The sequence below is a fragment of the Pipistrellus hanaki genome, assembly GCF_964339955.1.
Source record: "Pipistrellus hanaki genome assembly, chromosome: 3".
Classification (NCBI taxonomy): domain Eukaryota; kingdom Metazoa; phylum Chordata; class Mammalia; order Chiroptera; family Vespertilionidae; genus Pipistrellus; species Pipistrellus hanaki.
This window is the reverse complement of record NC_140505.1, coordinates 28,357,756-28,371,965: the sequence shown is the minus strand read 5'-3', so window position 1 is coordinate 28,371,965 and position 14,210 is coordinate 28,357,756. Positions and strand designations below refer to the sequence as shown.

Sequence of the window (14,210 nt, the reverse complement as noted above, 5' to 3'; positions counted from 1 at the left end):
AAATTATCCAGGGATGTTACAGAGCTGGGGTGTGAAGGCACCCAGGTGGTGCCTTGGAGCTTGGCAGCACTGAGAACTCAGGGCAGTCACTCCCTGCTGCTGGAACTTCAGGTCTTGGTGAGGGGAAAGCAAGAGGAAGAGGGAGAGGGAAGTGGGTGGCTAGGTCAATGGGAGGAGCTGGGCTCCAGGTCCCAGTGACGCAGGAAAGAGAAAATGATAACCAGGGATCTCCAACCAGAAGATTCTCTTCCTTGCAGGGGTCTCCCCTTTAACCTATAGGCATTAACGGAAGCCATGGGACCTGGCCTTCCTCAAAGGTATTATTACTCAAGGATGGAGTGATTGTAGGGGGCAGATAGAGAGGTTGTGAAAACATGGAGGAGCAGTAGGACATGATTTCTCTTCTTTCCTACCTTCACTCTGCTCTTACAAACATGCCACTGATTGTGTTGCTGTCTCCTTTTCCTCAATGCCACAGGCAAAACTTAGCAAAGCCCATGATTCTTCCAGGAACTGAAACACAAAGACCATGCGGCTTCTCCACCCACTCTTTTGGGTTAGGAGAATGCTTGCTTCCTGTGACTCCCTCCACACCCTTGACGAAGCCCCCACTTTATCCTAAGCGAAGGTGTACGATGCACATGATGTGCATTTAGTGGGTATTCAAGGGGGTGTTTTTCTGTTCATTTTTCTAAAGCTACATCTTGTGCTACCAAAGTTCAAAAAACTAATGTACGTGGAGATAGACTAGAGCATCCCAGGAGATCACAACGCATGAGGTCTCTTTCCTTTTCCCTCCTAAGGCACATGCATGCACCGTGCACGCTCAGACACTCCCTAGCACATGTTCACTGAGGGCTGCCCTGTTCCAAGCTCCACACTTTGCAGCTTCATTGTTCTCTGGGCTTCTTTTCTTCTCTCTTTGCTTCCAGCTGACCTGGCTGTGAACCCAGGGTTGAATCCTTTGGCCATTTTCTATTTAGTATTCTATCCTGGTCTCTCCTTGGTTACTCTGCTCCTGGTGGAGAAGTTCCAACTGAAAGAGAAGTGCAGTGAAACAAGGGCAGCAGAGAAAAGATGCTGAAGAACAAAGACACATCACTTCATGGTCTTGCTCAGAACCAAACTGTTCTCCCTCCAACCTGTCCAAACGCAAGTAGAGATATTTTTTGTTTGTACCAAATACAAAATCCTTTGGCTGGGCCACTGACCACAAAAGTCACAATAGGTCAGCCAAAGCTCTGCTCTTTAAGTCAGAAATAGGGCTCAGGATTTTTCACTTTTTAATTTTTTTTTCTCAAAGTAAATATTTCAAAAAACACGTCAATAAGATTAGACGATTCCGAAATGGAGGTCAGATATGCTCAAATGCGCCAACCCTTGTATAGATATCAGTAAAGAAATTTTATAAAATAAAACCCTCCACACACTTTAAATTTGACATAAATATCTATTTCGTGGAGAAATTGTAATGCCAAGCACAGAATCTAACATAATAGGTGACATCAGTTGAGCATTTACATCACAATACAAGAGAGGCTGTTAGCTCCATTTTCTAAAGAAGAAATGGAGAGACACAGAGGCTAATTTGTCCAGAAAAACAGGTAGTGACTGGCAGATCCACGATGTAAACCTAGTTCATCTTACCAATCTGCTTGTTTATCTATAGAAATATATCCTCTCAGCATTTAACATCCAACTCTAAGGAGAAAAGAAAAAAAAATGCCACAACTTACTATCAGTCCTATAATTATTGTCTTATAGTGTTGTCTTGTAAGCAGAATATAATGAATTGAACACTGCTGTATCAAAAACAACCAGATACTATCTATCAGGAGGAAAGCAGATACACATGCAAAGGCAATCATCTAAATTAACTCCCCAAGCCATGGGATAAAACTAACTTCACTGGGAGGCTTAGAAAAATTGCCTTTTCCATTAACAAATGGAGGGGAAATGATAGAAATTGGCGAGACTGCCTTGTTTTGAGAAAACATCTCTTCTGGTGGAACACTGTCTGCACAAGTCCAAACCAGTTATTCCTCTGGGCGTCAGACACGTCATCAGTTTATCATCGTTAGCCATCAATGGGTTTGTTGGGTGGAAAAAGAAAACTCACCTGAGTTTTCTATGTGTAGGCAAGGATAAGGGATCAAATGGGAATGCGCTGTAGGTATTTTATTTGTGGGCGGAGCAAAAGCAATCTAGGGGCTCTGTCTGTTATCCCTTTGGCTTTATTTTTTCTCTCACCTGAAAACTTTGATGTCAAATACATTATCAATTTCCAAACAGTTCTGATAACCAAGCAACATATGCTTGAAGGATTCAGTTTATAAGAAATAGACAGATCGCCTTATTTGTAGGGGAGCGGGATGATTTTCTTGGGATTAGACAGTCAGCAAACCATACGGTTGCTTAGAAACTTTCCTTTCTCACACACAAATGCAACATAAAATGGCTTCAAACAATGGGATTGAGAGTCACTAAATAAAGGTATCTTCCCAATAATCAAATCCTATGCCAAAGATGACATATCTTTTAATATCTGTCCTCAGAGACAACCTTTTGTCTCATATCAGAATGCAAGCTGGAAGCCATGCAGAGATAAAAGCACTTCCAACCGCTTTGCTTTTGAATTCATAATACAAGTTTAAGGCATCTAGATTAGATTCAAGGCTCTTCTGTACAGTTTTCCTTCTTGCCAGTGTCCTTAGGAAATATCTGGTGGAACCTTTGGCCATTCTATATCTTCTGATGTATTTTAATTAGAGATATGACAAGTCAAAAGTCTATGGAACTTGACATGTTCCCAACCTCACAGGTTATAGGTGAGTGTGTTCAGAATTGGTTTCACTACACCTACAAAAGGCCAACCTTTCTTTCAGGTCTTTACTTCAGGGATAAACATCATTGAATATTTTACCTCTATTTTCAGATTGGTTGAAATATTGAGCAAGATCTAGAAAACCATTGAACTGGATGTGGTCCCAGGTTTCTGAAGTTTCCAAGCTTTTAAAAACATTTATGCTAAATGAAATAAGCCAGTCAGTGAAAGAAAAATACCACACGATCTCACTCATTTATGGATAATAAAAAACATTATAAACTAATGAACAAAAATAGATACAGAGGCAGAGAAGCATCTAACAGACTGTCGAACTACAGCAGGAAGGGTGTGTGGGGGAGTCAGAGATGAACTGGAGAACTTGTAAGCATAACCAATGGACACAAGTCACTGGGCTGCAGGGGTGGGGGCATGTCTGGGGGGCAGGGTAGGCCAAGGGAAAAATCAATGGGGGGAAAAAGAGATGTATGTACTACTATTTGTAATACTTTAAACAATAAAATTAAAAAATTTAAAAATAAAAACCTTTTTTATTAATTTTTGAGAGAGACAATGGGAGAGGAAGAGAGAAAGAGAAAAGCATCAATGTGAGAGAGAAATATAGGTTGGCTGCCTCCCGTACACACCCCTACCAGAAATCCTGCAACATGGGCATGTGTCCTGACGAGGAATCAAACCAGCAACTTTTTCGTGCACAGGATGATGCCCAAGCAACTAAGCCATGCCAGCCAGGGTGAATTTTCCCAAGTTTTAATCTCACTCTTCTCCTCTGGCTCCCTTAGGCATCCTCACAATAGTCAGTGGAGAGCCAGTGTCTAGCACATCCAAAGTGCTCTTGATATGTTTGCTCAATAAATACAGGGAGGAGTATATATTAGATTTCATAGTAACTTTTATTTTTGCATTACAACTTTTTTTAAAAAACTACTTTTACTGTAAAAGAAATACAATATTTAGAAATTCACCCAGAATATAGTTATAGCTTAGTGAAGTACCACTCAGGTTCAGAATAGACCTTTAAGAACCCTTCCATGTGTCCCTCAAAAATCCCTTGCACCCTGACTTTTGTGGTAGTAACTTCTTGCAAATCTTTATAATTTATTCACCCAACTGTAATCTTTACATATTATTCATTAGGCTTGCCTATTTAAAATAAATTAATTTATCTTTTAAATTTCTTTTAAGTTATAGTACTTTGCTCACCTCTTTAGTTCCCTGTAATTAAACTATTGAGAAAATCTGGGGTACATATATAGTCTCCCCTAAAAGAATCTCCAGTTTTAAAAATAAATAAATAAATGAATACATGGGAACACTTCTGCTTAATACACATCTTCCTTTTTCTAACTTTCTCTTCTTCCCTCCTCACCTCAGGTAAGTAAACATTTAAATGATTTTTAATTCCAGATCAGTAGTGCTTTAAAACAGAGTTGATCCTTCTTGGAAGTGTTTGTACAAAATGCAAAAAGTAGTTATTATTATTTACTAAATACTAACTCCTTTAAAATCAGATGGATTTACAAGATTGTGAAATTTTAAATGAGCAGTGATAATTGGGCATTAAACCTACAATTGTTTTCTTATTTGTAAAAGCACCAAACCAGTGAATTTTGTGATGACAAAACCTGCTTCCTTGCATTTGATGATTGTGAATACAGGCAAGTAATTTTTAGAAGTTTTGATAATGCATTCTACGTGTGAATTGAAAATAGTGGTAAACTAATTGATTCCAATTACAGCTTTCTTTTGCTAAGCTAAACTGTTTGACTTGGAAACTACATTATACCATAATTTCTATTGACTTGCCCATGAAAAAAAAGAGCATACTCTTAAGCTATGGAACACCATTTTGTTAATATGAAATGTATAGCTTATAATGTGGTCACACAGATTCAGGGCAGGTTGGAGTGATGTAGAGACAGATCTCAGAGACTTAAGAATGACCTGCTAAATATATATTTTCAAGTTAGGCACACTTTTCTTCTACAAATCTCTTGGGTAAGCCTTCTTACAAGAAAGCTAAACTGGATCAACAGGAATCTAGATAGTAAGGGTCGGGTGACTGGGGACAGACAATATTGATATAGACTCCATAATATTTTTTAATTCACTAAAATGGAAGTTCATCATCATCACTATTTTAGCTAATAGATATTGAGCATATCCTAGGCACTTTACCTACATATTTCATTTAATTCTCACCATAGCCATATGTGGTAGGTATTTTTCCTTATCCTATTCTACAGATGAATACATGGTAAATATTAATAACTTTATACATATTAACTCACTTAACCCTTATTACAACCTGGTAGGTGTATTTTACAAATGATTTTTTTTGTTTGTTTACTGAAACTTACAGAGACTGTCATGTGTCCAGTTTTACATTGCATAACAGCTAGGCTTCCAACCCAGTTGGGTCTAAATGCCGCCCGAGAATGAGCCAGTAAGTCTCAAGGCCCCTGGATTAAACTATGATATAGCCTTCAAACAAGGCTTGCCTTAGGGATTTTCCTATTTGTTAACAACACAACTTTAAGAGTATTGATTGTGAAGGACTAAGGAATATAGGGGACTTTCAGTTATACTGTCTTTTACTTCTGGTAAGTAGTCCCCATCAAAATGAAATGGACAGTGAACAGACAGCTAATCAAGTAATTTCTAAAGATCAGGATCATGTTGGTTTACTAGGAATGTATTCTTTTCAGAGTTACATATTGTTCTATAGTGTCTTCGCCTGTCCATGTTGCAAATTTCAGCTTACTCTTGTCAAGTTTCCTGGTTGCTGATTATCCCTGTAACTATCACAAGGCATGTGTGTGCCACAGTTATTACATGGAAGCAGATATATCTAAGAAAGTAATGCTAAGACAGAACAAATACAGAAAGGGCTACTGTTCTCTGAGTGTATCTGTCAGGTTGAAGCATTGAGAATGTTTGGAGAAGGTGCCAACTCTTACCGAGAACATCTGGCCCAGGAATTACGATTTTATTTAGTTAAAATCAGGAGAAAATACCCACAATCAAACCAACTGAGAGAACAGAGCTCATGAGAGTGGTTGTGGAAACTCCACTAGGCAAGCTGGCGATACTGTAATCAAATCTGTCATTCATATTTCTTTCATTTTGGACAAATCTTTTGGATCATTAAAGCTAACTTTCATTGAAATTAAAGTGATAATAAATTAAGGTTTTGTGATTTTTTCACAGCTTAGTCTATATTTTATCAAGTACTTTATTTACAGAGACATGGCCATGTGCTGAGGGATGCCCTGTGGAGGTTAAAGGGACTCAGGTCCCAGCGGGTCATCAGTTATCCATGTGACTGACTGTGGGCCATCCATTAACCCCTTTGCACCTGGGTCTCCTCATATGCAAAATACGAGATTGGACCAGCTGATCTCAGAGCCTCCTTTAGCCTAATTGAATGGACCTTGGTATTCCAAAGCACAAAGACCCATGGCATTTTACCAGTCCATGTAGTAGTAGTAAATAATTTTCTTTTCCTTCTGTTACACTCTTGTACCCAAGAAGCCCTGGAAGCGTCTATTCACCTGGGCATACAGCTATTACTAAATGTTCCCTTTGACACAGTGATAAATGGAAACAGCACAACCATTACTCTCTCCTGTACAAAGGTTAGACAAGTGTAGACACAGGCAGAAAGTTCTTAAACTACATATGAAGTAAAACTTAATTTTATCTCCCAATTGAGGTGACCTTGGCCCAGGTTCTCAGATAGGCAGGATGGACTCTCAGCCCTCGGCAATTGTGTCTTTCACCCATCTTTCAGAAACTGTTCATTTTCATGGAGCTGGATTCCCTCTTTTCCTGAAGGTATCATCAAATGCCATAACTTACATGCATCATATTTGCCAATGATCGCTTAGCAACAAAACCCTATGTTCTGCCAACTTTCCTTTTATGCTGACAACCTAGATTTCACAGAAAGTGTGTTTTCTAGAAGGCTTTACAGACTGGGAAGAGTGACGAAGGAATGCCTCATCACCAGCGCCGATGGACACTGGCACGGGCTGCCCTGGGATTTCTGAGCATATTCTAAATGCTATTACAATAGTATGCCACTCAAAAACAACGTATTTTTTATCACTAGCTATTAATCAACTGCAGACTGATGTCACTTATCTCATAAAGCTGATGACAAAGTGCTGTATTTGTGAAGAAATGTCAACTTGACTTCAGCTACACACATTAAAGGCCAGCATAAAACTAATATATTACCAAGGGGGCACTCATGCATTTGTGATGTTTACACACGTTGTGCAAAAAAAGAAGCCACATTATGTTACAGGGGACATATTCATTGTATGAACTAGATTTGTTCAGGGAGAGGGTGGTGAAGGATTAAGTGCAGTATCTGACACATTTTTTAAATCTTAGTTCTTCCACTTATCTTTACTCGTGCTGTACGGAGATAGGAGGTGACTAGTGTATGAAAAGTTACAAAGTAAGAAAGTGTTATTACCTATGTTTGAATGTAGTAAGTGTTACTCTTTAAATGGCAGGCCCTTATAAAGTGATTTAATCTATATGATTTCAAAAGAGTAACTATGGCAATAACAAAGAACAGAATAGACAGCATATTGTTCTTCCTTATATAAAAGTCGTTGTTTCTCACTCATTATCCTACCTACTAATCTTACAGATACTATATATAGTTAATTAATTTTTCTTCATGTTTCTTCATGAGATTATTAGGTGATGATGAGAAAAAAAAGATGATATTGTTCTTTTTCCCCCCCTTATAAGTCATACCTAAATGTGGGTTCAAATTAACCATAGAAGAATTGTTCTAAAATTATCCACCAAATTTTTTCAGATTTCCTAGCATCTGCTATTGCAATAAATGAACAGAGGTTTCCACAGGTAACTTTCCAGACCAATTAAAAACTTTTCCACACTTTTCTTTTGTGGTACATAGGGATAACTGATTAAATGACTTACTTTACACCCAGGTGATCTGAGATTGAAATTAATTAACCGATGTCACTTTCACAGCAAGTTGATGGACAAGCTGAACTTTTATTTTCTTTATTGATTTGGACTTCTTTTTCTGTTCCAGGGTGTGCACTAAAAACAGGCCATTTCTCCAGTGTTTCCTGTACCTATTTGCTTTGATAATCATTCACTCCACATACTTATGGGGCATGTGCCATGTGCCGAACTTTAGGCGGAAACAGGAATGTATTGTAGTAAAGAGGCAAGCTCTCCTGGATCATTCCACTGGGTTGCCAGGCAGGATGTCTCCACTCCAAATAGCCCATGAGCGAATGAATACATGAGGTAAATTCTGAGTGGCAAGGGATAGGAGAAGACAAACAGCATAACATTACTGTTGCAACTCTCCCCTTGCAGAGTGTCACAGCTTGTGTTGTTTATGAGCTCTGAGAAAGAGTTTCACCAAATGGCTTTCGGTTCCTCCACATTGTGGGTGGACACCTTGGAGGCAAGTGGTTGCATCTGCACATGCTCCTGGGTGCCACTGGAATTCTCTACATGGTTCCATCGGTTCCATCCTAAAACACGAAGAACCCCACTCACATAAGTTGATTTTGTGAGCCCTGTAGCTTTTTTTTTTTACCTCTCAAGTTCTTTTGTAAAAGATAAACACAAAAGTTTTCTCTCAATACATCTTCTAAGGAAGGCATTGGGAAAAGTGACATGATGCACATGTGGAATCTGCAAATGACGAGGACTGACTTTGACAATGAAGCCATACACTCTAATAGGCAAAGGTCGTAGAAACCTGGAAATGGCCATGATAGAGTTGAAAGAGCTTGTTTTATTTTTTAAAATGGACAATCAGAAAGTGTTGAGGGTTGATAGAATCACACTGGATATTCCCAGTTATCAATTAATCTGTTTGTTGACGAAAAAAGAAAATTGGAACAGTGAACAAAAGAAGTGATTTCAATAAGATTTACTTGATTTTTAGTAGAAAATTCCCTTGCAAATGGCAAGGGACACAAAAGTTTTGGATTACTTTACCCATTATTCTTGAATTATTAATTAAATGCCTATAGTGTTCATTGTCATTTAAGGGGTGTTATGAGAGATAATAGGGGAGGAAAAGATAGACTACTTATTTAGTTTACAATATAGTATATAGAGTCTATATACTATATCAGGAGGTTTGAGGTTCATGCACTTCCCAAAAAATGGCTCCAAGACCTGGTGAGCTGGAGTTACAGGTTCTCAGAGGTAGGGGCAGCATTAACTCTGGAGGCAGCGAAGCAAAGGGCTGGTCCTCAAACGCCAGCAATCACCTCCCTTTTCTGTCCACACTGTGTATATGGGAAGTTTGTACACATATGGGAATCGAGATTAAGGTGTTAACCTTACCAGGCTCCAGACTTCAGAGCATCCCACCTATGCTTAGAATGTAACATTTGGAGAGGATCAAACTGCCCACTCAAGCCTTCTACTGCTGGGTCTAGGATATGCCTCTGTAGATGGATGCAGAGAGGATTTGATAGAGCTGGTACAATTGCCAACTGTAACATTATAACATTTAACTCTTCATTTTGGGTGGTAAAATGGTGATACCTAATTCTGTCATTAGCGGGATATTTTTCATTCATAAATCAGAAAACTTTTATGAAACTTTCCCTCATCAAATCTGATGACTGTTCATTTAGAAAAGGCAAAATAAATGCTTGAGTTTTCCCATTTGAGTTAGTTGTTTCTCTGGCATCTTCTAAATGGGCAAAGCCAATAGAGATTTAAAAAAAATTAATATCATTATGAACAAATGGATTTAAATATTTTTGTTGCATTTTGATACAGTAATTATTATTGATGCTCAGAGTGGGGACTGGCCAGTGGGGATTACTTCAAGTAGACTCCTGAGTCTTTCTATATTTCCCCAGTAATCTTTGTCAGGATAGTTGCCATGCTGTGAGGAGGCCTAAACTAACCCATTTAATGACTATATGGATAAGTCCCAAGACTTACATCAAGATATGACCAGCTGCCTTCAGCAACTCAATTTTCTGCTCCAGCTTCAAACAGCATCTGACTATAAGCTTGAGAGACCCTCAGCTTACATTGTCCAGCTGAGCCCTTCAGCTGATCCACAGAATTTCTGAACCACCGAAAGTGAGAGAGATATGAAATGATTATTATTATTTCAAGTAATTTAGTTGTCTGACAGTTTTATAAATTAACAAATAACCAAAATATAATGTATTAAATATGTGTGTGTGCACACATATGTAAACATGGAAAATTAAGCCAATATCTATTTTTAAAAAAAGGGGGAGGGGCTATCTATGGTAGGAGAGAGAAAAGGGAATAAGGTCAAGAGCCTTAGAGCTAAGCTTCTTGGTCTTACTCTATTTTGTAGATGTAATTTTGGAAATATGTAAATGTTTTATATAATTATACATAATTTTAAAATTCAGTATCTAAAAGCTAAAATGAAATGGGATAAATTAAACTAACTGTGGATTATTATAGTGGCTTAATCACACAGGAGAGTTACTTCAAGTGATATACAAAATAGTAATTTCACTCTGCCTTCTCAGTGGCATATACTGCAAGAACAAAAAAAAAGACCTAAAACACACACACAGAAAATAAAACATAAAAACCTTAAGTTATTTTCAGAATCATATTATTAATAATAATATTGCCATCATTGTATAAAAGAATTATTATACAATATCAATGTACAATAAAGCAAATAAGTAAGTATGTTCCTTCAGAAATCAATTTTGATAATGTAAAAAAAAGTCTAAAAAGAAGTCTGTCTTGTTGCTTGAAATGCAAAAAACCACCTGTCAGGTCAAATAAACCAGTTCTATTTCCTGAGTTGCAAACCCTCCCATCACACTCCAAAGAATGGGAGGTAGAGGAGTGGGGAATCCAAATATACTTTAACTCCTGCTGGCGAGCATGTTGATGAGACAACAGTTCTGTTCTCTTGCTACTTCTCTAATATTTGACAGTGGCAGTGTCAGGAGAGAATGGAAGTTATGTGTATGTGTGGGAGGGGGGGGAGGCGGAGAGGACAGGAGGGACATGGGAAAAGGGAAAGAAGGGAGGAGAGAGGGATGGAGAGAAGGAAGGGGGAAAAGATAGAGAAAATAAAGGAAGGAAATAAGGGAGAGAGGGAAGGAGGGAAGTAAGGAGAAAAGGAAGAAAGAATGGAAGAAAACGAGAGAAGGAAAAGGAACACATAAGAAAAAAATAAAAATAAATAAATAAACTACTTTTGGATCCCGTATCCATGTAAGCCACTTTAAATGACACCAAAGATTGCACATCCCCACTCAATTTACAGTTCTGTTCAAATCTCAGAATTTCAAACAATAAGAAACATAGCACCTTCTAGAGGGCTTGGATCAATTTTATCCTCATCCCAGACATTTAAGATAAAGTTTGGCACCTGCTTCCTTATTCCTTCCCAAAAGTTAACTGTAAAGTTATGAAAGTATCTCAAAAGCTGGCCGCAGAGGTTAGAGATACTTCTAGCTACACTCTAATGACAGTGCTTCCACTGGCTGTGGCGAATGGATTAGGTGCCTAGGCAATCCCTTTTTATTTCACTTTTCATTTTAAATAAAGCTTGGTATAGTCTACTGACTTTGAAGGGAAAACAACCCTTACAAGATTGAAATAATGATTTGTTTGTGTTTATAATACCTTTGCTCCACAGAGTTGAATTTCATACAAGCTTTGTGCAATGGGCTTGCTGTACTCCTGAGGCCAGGATCCCAAGGCTCTCGTCTTGAGTGACAACTGATCCTTGGTGTGGGCTCACGTAAGAAATTCAGGTGTTAGGCACATCGCTGCTCAATAGTCAGAGTAGAGAAACCAATGCTTTTCGCCATCTACCTGCACAAGATTGTAGGAGCAGAGAAGAAACCACAACATGATGTCCGTGTTTTTATTTTTCATTTTTCATGGCTTGTATTTCAAGGAGTCAGAATTTATTGGGCACATCTATGGGTCTATCATGAAAGAATTGGGTCTATCATTGAAAGAACAAACAGGTACAGTTCTGGGATAAATATTTTGATCAAGGAGAGACTTCCATTCACTTTCTTTGGCAATGTCCAGCATTTCTCAGCAGGTTGTTTTTTATTACTCATCCTGAACCATTGGAGATTGTGTTCTCTATTCCTGAACTAGTTAGCGTGGAAATGGCTGAAATCTGCCTCTATCTAAAAAAAGAAAGAAGAAGAAGAAAAGAAAAGAAAAAAAGGAGAGGGGGAGATTTAGGACAGCAATTGAAGGAACACTGAAGGCTGTACAGATCGTCCAGAAGTGGAAGAAATGTGATCTCGGTTGCATTCCTGAATTCCTGCCTGACCTCTATATTCTGTGAAACTGACCTGAGGCCAGTTCTTCCAGGATATCACTTGAGAACTTTTCTAGCCTATTCCTGTAAATACTTTAGAGGTAAGGACTTCTATTGTAATACACTCTTCCTTAATGAAAGAGTAGTTTAAGCAATCTTGGTTAAAACCATGCCTCTCCATATTCTACTTTTGAAATGATGCATGTGCTTATTCCCACCCATTTCCTGGACTAAGGTGGTGAAGATCTTTGTTTCCTTTGAGTAAATACGTTTTCCTTCCATCATTACACAAACACTCATTAGTATTTACAGTATGCTGGAGCGCCCTTTCTGAGCCACACACTTTCGTTTTCTTTAACCTTTCATTCTCCGCATGAAACAGATGTTAAAGATTATTTCTCTTCCAAATGAACACCTGTAACATATCTCCAAGCATCTTGTATGATTTGGAAAGAGAAAGTAGTGTAATGATTAGCATTGCAAAAATTCCCATTCTTGTTCCTGTTTATTAAGCAAATGTTCTTGGAAAGGCCCTTAAATTGTAATTTGTGATGCATATAGATACATATTCTTGGAATTTTACTCATATTTTTCTGCATAATTTGCAATGCCTTCAGACACATTTGCATTTAGCTACTCTTCTGAGGATTAATAGAACTAGTAAAATTAATTGAATTATGAACAATTTAAATATAGAATTTTGAACATACATGCCCATTATTTTTCTTCACATTTTTTCTCAGCTATCATTTGGCCTGAAGCCTCAAGATTTGAGAAAAAGGGGGGAAATCTAAATTAGAATATAGTTTGTATCTTAGTTTTCATCCCTTCCCTCCTTATCCCTTCAGTGTGTAGACTCAGTTCTGGCCCCCTTGATTTATTGATAGTGGTCACGATGATCCTTACAGGGCAGCACTTGTTGGGATACCTAGGAGTTAAGACTGACATGTTTGGGCTGCTGAAAGGAGGAACAAGGAAACTGCTTCCCAAGTATGTCACCAATCCCGATGTAACTAGCCTTCAGGGAAGCAATGAACTCTCCTGTCTTGAGAGATGAGGACAAACTTGTTTGCTGATCAACTGAAACTTAGCTCGGTGTATCTTCTTTTGTCAATTTGTGGTGAAACGTTTCTTTTCTTTTTAAAAAAAATATGTTTTATTGATTTTTTACAAAGAGGAAGAGAGAAGGATAGAGAGTTAGAAACAATGATGAGAGAGAATCATCGACCAGCTGCCTCTTGCACACACCCCACTGGGGACATGCCTGAAACCAAGGTACATGCCTTTGACCAGAATCGAACCTGGGACCCTTCAGTCTGCAGGCCAACGTTCTATCCACTGAGCCAAACCAGTTTCGGCAAAATCTTTCTTAATAAGTAAAAATTTGTGACTATCACTTATTCTCCATTTGATGATGAATAATGTACAATGACTATAGTTCTTCTGAACTTCACATTTAATAGTGTTAACACACAGCGCATTGTTTCCCTAAGTGAGATCCCTGTGCCAACCACCTCAGCACAGCCTGGAGAGATATTTCAGAATTCCACCAAAGAAGCGATAAATCAGAATTGTAGAGGATAAAAATAGTAAATTGCATTTTAACAAATTTCTGATAAATCTGATACATACTGAAGAAGCGACTAATTTTAACCATAGCATAAGGAACTATGTATAGGATAAGGAAGCTATGATATAAGTGTCATCAATGTAACTGGCTAATTTATTAACATTAATAATAGAGAATGAGTAAGGGGGAGGCCAGACATTATAAGGATGGTCATCTAGGAAGCTTTACCAGGAGGCTACATCTTCAAGCTCCCCAGAAAAACACCAGTTCATTCTCTGCAGATCACTGGGGGAAGAGATAGAACAAAGGGGAGATGGGAGCATGGGCAGTGACAGGGAAAGTGCTTGCCTCTCTGTCTATGGGAAAAGACCCATTGCCTAGGAGGGTGGAGCCATTGCAAGCATGTAAAATCTTGGAAGATTAAAATCCCCAGATAAAGAGTTTCCCTCTTCTTCTTTCTCTCTCTATTT

At 38.2% G+C, this 14,210-nt stretch overlaps 1 long non-coding RNA gene across 1 annotated transcript in view; it reads right to left on the bottom strand.

Annotated features, from left to right (window-relative positions):
• Positions 1 to 10,501: 10,501 nt before the first annotated feature.
• The window catches only part of LOC311619442, a 29,093-nt gene continuing 25,384 nt past the window's right edge, over positions 10,502 to 14,210 (bottom strand). Inside the window, exon 5 of the long non-coding RNA XR_014794507.1 lies at positions 10,502 to 11,704. This is a non-coding gene — a long non-coding RNA (uncharacterized lncRNA). The remainder of the gene's footprint in view (positions 11,705 to 14,210) is intronic.